Consider the following 5,212-nt stretch of genomic DNA (forward strand, 5'->3'; position numbering starts at 1 on the left):
TTGCCAGAAAACAAACCCAAAGCCTTAGTCAGAATTCAAATTACAGACTTTAATATCTGTGGTCATTCAGCTGAACCACATTGTCAACAACAACAAATACAGCAATGCATTTTTACGCATGAAACACTTCACGCTATCTGCTGGGTATAAGGCCAACTTTCTGAAGTTAATGTACATCCAAGCAACAATTTGGTGCCCTTCAACAATCTAACCACAGAGCTCATGACATGTAGCATGTTGTAGAAGTCCAATATTTGAAAGTGAAGGAGATTATTTGTATTCAGGGTATTCTCCAGTTATAGTACCTTCGATTCCATGGGAGTTGCTCTTAGCATAACCAGCTTATGCAATATTATAGACATCTAGGAACATCAGGGCCTTAAAACTATTGAAGTACAGTGGTACCTCTAGTTAAGAACTTAATTCGTTCCGGAGGTCCGTTCCTAACCTGAAACTGTTCTTAACTAGAGGCATGCTTTCACTAATAGGGCCTCTTGTTGCCACTATGCCTCTGCACACGATTTCCGTTCTCATCCTGGGGCAAAGTTCTCAACTCGAGGTAACTCTTCCAGGTTAGTGGAGCTTGTAACCTGAAGCATTTGTAACCTGAGGAATTTGTAACTCGAGGTACCACTGTACTAGACAATACAGTGGTACCTCGCTTTTCGAACAAGGTTAGTAATTCTTTATTGTAACTGATGAGTGCAAACTGTTTAATTACTATTTGCTGATGTCTAATTTTCATACCTGCCAAGTTGCTGTCAGAGAAATAAGGGACTGGGCAGAAATAGCAGACCGGAGGTAGCGCTGCCGCCATTTTGGAACTGTGCGGAGCATGCTCAGAAGTGACTTTTGATGCTGCTTTGCCCAGTTCCAAAATGGCCACCGCACCAGAAGTCGCACTGCAGCCATTTTGGAACTGGGCAGAGCAGCATCAAAAGTCGCTTCTGAGCATGCTCTGCCCAGTTCCAAAATGGCTGCCGCGCCAGAATAAACCGGAAAAAAACAAAAAAATCTGTTTTTTCAGGTAGGAACAGCTGGAAAAACTGGGAATTCCCGGGGAAAACGGGAGACTTGGCAGCTATGCTAATTTTACTGTTTACTATTGGATTTGAATGGATTATTAAGCATTGCTTTATTTGATATAAGTTGTTCATTTTAAAGTCATTGTGACTTTGTATATTGAATCAGATTGTTACTATTATTATTAGGATTGCATTCAGCAGATACTGTGCTCAAATACCTCTCTTTTTTGTGGGGGGCTCTGAAATTGCTTGAAAATATAAGTACTTTATGGTATAGTAATCTGTTTTCCAATGCAGTCACACCAGGCAACCATTAAACAACTGGGGTCACCAATTGATTTGGGCCAGGAACCATACTGGTAATTTGAGAAAGTGCTGTGTGTGCCGTTCGTAAAATGGCTGCTATGGGGGTGTGACATAACACAAAATGGCTATCATGGAGGCATGTAGAAGAGGCCAAGCCAGTGCAAACAGACATGGAGCAGGAACAGCAAACAGTCCATGAAAAATATTAACACATAATGAGCTAGCTGCTATTTAGACTGCACAGCCAAATACTTGTGTATATATATATGGAAACAACACAGAATAAACTGAATTACCTCAGCATTATCCCAGTTCAACATAAGTAAGCATCTGTTTCTCAATTGAAGGGAAAAGTTGCATTACACAAGGGCATACTATTTGTCTTTCTTTCGGAGTCAGTATTATTTACACTGACTAGCAACACCTCTCCAAGGTCTCAGGCAAAGGTCTTTCATATCCCTTGCTACCTGGATTATTTTAACTGGAGATGCCAGGGGCTGAACCTGGGGCTGAACCTGTATAGAAAGCATATTCACTACCAGCACATGAGCTGCATTTATAATCTGTGACCACATAATGAAGGGTCTATCAGGACAATTACAATCTTCACATAAAGCTTTGGGTCCATTCTCTGTAGACCAGTGAGGGCTGGTGCTGGTTTTGAAATAAGGCTTCAAGCATGCCATGTGAATCAGTGCTAGTGGTGTGGTGCCCTTAGTAAGTTGTAGGACTACCACTAGCATCATCCCTGACCATTAGCCATGCTGGTTGGTTCTCATGGGAGCCAAAGTCCAACAACATCTGAAGGATGCTACATCGCCTGTGTCTGCTGTAAGTCGACATACATCTGGCAAGTAGTCATGTGGCTTAGTGGCTGACTGAAAGTATTATGGCCCAGTTTATATTCCCTCTTAAAAATAGCTCTTCCGTAGACACGGTGGCGAGGCCTGAACGATCACACGATGCTTACAAAGTAATAATGTGCGATGTGGCCATATGTGCAGATAATTTGTTCAATCCTTTCCCCTCAAAGAAAGGGAGAAGAATTGTGTAAATCATCTCCATAAGTCACAGACAGCTGCATCACATGTTGTGCTGCAGGCATGGTGGGAATGCTTTAGGTCAGCATAAGAAGCATCTCATCTAGTCCAGCATTCTGTTGCCACTGTGGCCAGCCATATGCCTCTGGGAAGCCCACAAGAAGCACATGAGCACAATAGCCCTCTGCCATTCGTTACTATTAATATTTATTAGATTTATATACCGCCCTTCATCATAAGATCTCAGGGCAGTTCACAGAATAAAATACAGGATAAAAACATGAAAATAAATAAAACAACAAAACAAAACAATAACCCCCCCTTCCAACAGACACATTTAAAAGGCTGTGGAATATTAATCAGCCCAGACAAACCACGATCCGTAACAAAGGTTTCTTCTTGGAGGCAACAAACCACAAGCCCAGGTTGGACAACGGGCTTAGCCCAACCATGGCTTCGCTCACAGCACTGCAGCAGCAAGACTAGAAGAAGAATGAAGTGATTGTGATCTTCTCTCCAGGAACCCATGCATGTGCCCTGGCTTAGCATTATGTGCAAGACTGCTATAGAGTTTATTGGTAAAAAACAACAACACATAGATGATGAAATATGATTGAAAAACCAGAATCTGGACAGGCCATGGTAAAATCACATAACTATTGTTGCATTCGGCTGATTCTTGACACAACATTCAACCTGTCTTCAGTGTTGTGACGTGGGGTCCGTGATTTCAGCTCTCTTGACAAAACATGCTGGAGACAGTTCTCTAGTAACAGCTCTTTATTAAAGTGAACAAGACTGAAGACTGAGGAGAGGAAAGCTACATTTATAGGGACAGGGGACTAGCTAGGAAGGGATACATTTTGGAGGGAACAATATCAAGCAATCACAGTGCTGCCTTTTGGAGGAAACCAATAAGACAGAGGATCCAAATACAGCAGCTTAAATGAACCAATAGTAGCTGTACCTTCTGGAAGCAAAAGGCAGTTACTTTACCCTAAAGCAAATACAGACAATAGTAATACAGATATAAAATCCTTTGACGCAATACATAACATTCAGTATTGTGGAAGGTAACTGATGACACAGAGTCAAATTTGGCACCTTTTATACGCGGGTGGCACTATGGGTTAAACCACAGAGCCTAGGGCTTGCCAATCAGAAGGTTGGTGGTTCAAATCCCCGCGATGGGTGAGCGCCCGTTGCTCGGTCCCAGCTCCTGCCAAACTAGCAGTTCGAAAGCACGTCAAAGTGCAAGTAGATAAATAGGTACCGCTCCAGCGGGAATGTAAACAGCGTTTCCATGCGCTGCTCTGGTTCGCCAGAAGCGGCTTAGTCATGCTGGCCACATGACCTGGAAGCTGTACGCCGGCTCCCTCGGCCAACAAAGCGAGATGAGCACCACAACCCCAGAGTCGTCTGTGACTGGACCTAATGGGGTCCCCAGGGCCGACTCTAGGGGTAGGCTGGGTGGCGCAGGGTGGCAGGGCGCAGGGTGGCAGGGGGGCGGCACGTGGCAGAGCTGTGCGGCAGCCCCGCTGCAGGCTGCGCCTGTCCACCAGCCACGCCAAGAAACGGTGCAGAGCAGGGGGTGCCGGAGCGATCTCCACACCACGGCGCCAGGGCGCCCGACATGCTTGAGACGGCCCTAGGGGTCCCTTTACCTTTACCTTTATACTAGTTTAAAGAAAAAGTAGCTGATAGGTGAAACTGGCAGGGGGGCACTTTCGGGGCCATGAGGTGATAGGAGCACCCCTGGCCAAGGAGCAGAATGAGGTTTATTCTTAGCATGTGCCTTATAAATGTGCCCAGAGGATTTGCATCTTCTTGTCGTGCCTCCTTGCTCACCTCTCATCTGGCTTTTGTTTATCACATTATTGAGGGGAAGGGGTTGCTTTTAGACTGTAGGCTGTGCAACCTTTTCTCTTTCCCTCCCGTCACATAAGGTAAGGCGCAATTTAGATAAAATACAAGAAAACAAAGCAAAGCAAATCCATCTGTTCTTCCTCTCATCGATTGTGTCTAGCAGGTCTAGCAACATTGGCTGTGCTCTTTAAATTCTGATTATACAAATGTACAGCAAATGCCATCATGTTTACATGTTGATTCTGATCATCCTTCTCCACAATTCTAAAGATCATTTTGAAATTAAATTCTGGGGGGAAATGACAACATGTGGGTCAAACGGAACAGCATTGAGCTACTCGATGCTTCAATGTTTAGCAAACTCTGCTCGTTAAACTCAAAGCAATAGCAATTTCACATAAAGGTGGACTTGCATTACAGACAAGTGAGGATGACAGTTTTTTAGGCATGCCCACCTAGAGAGACTAAAATAACTTTAAAAAATTAGAACGCAGTCATTTCTACAAATTCTCCTTTAGGTTTCAGACACATATGAAGATACTGGTTCATCATCACTCAGCTCAATCCTCATTTCAAAGGTTTCCAAGCCGTGGTGAGCTACAACCTTTCCAAATCATGAAAAAAATTAAACGGCTTTTTATGGCAGAGGTGCAGAACCTCTGGCCTGTGGTCAGTCTTGGCCCATCATGGCATCTAAGTTGGCCCACGAGACCATTTTCCCCAACCCAGATCCACCTGTCCATCAGACATTCACTCTGCATACAATATAAGGATATGACAATTCTCCTGAAGGATCAGAGATCAAGATATCTTATCTTATCTTATCTTATCAGAGGGATTCTCTATCTCCAACAGTAGCCAACCAAATGCAAACTCGCAAGATAGATACTGGCATCCCTTGTTGTTTGCCTCCTGCATCTGGGAATCTGAGATATACAGTGGTACCTCGGGTTAAGAACTTAATTCGTTCCGGAG

The sequence above is a fragment of the Zootoca vivipara genome, chromosome 10, assembly GCF_965207765.1.
Source record: "Zootoca vivipara chromosome 10, rZooViv2.hap1.1, whole genome shotgun sequence".
NCBI lineage: Eukaryota > Metazoa > Chordata > Lepidosauria > Squamata > Lacertidae > Zootoca > Zootoca vivipara.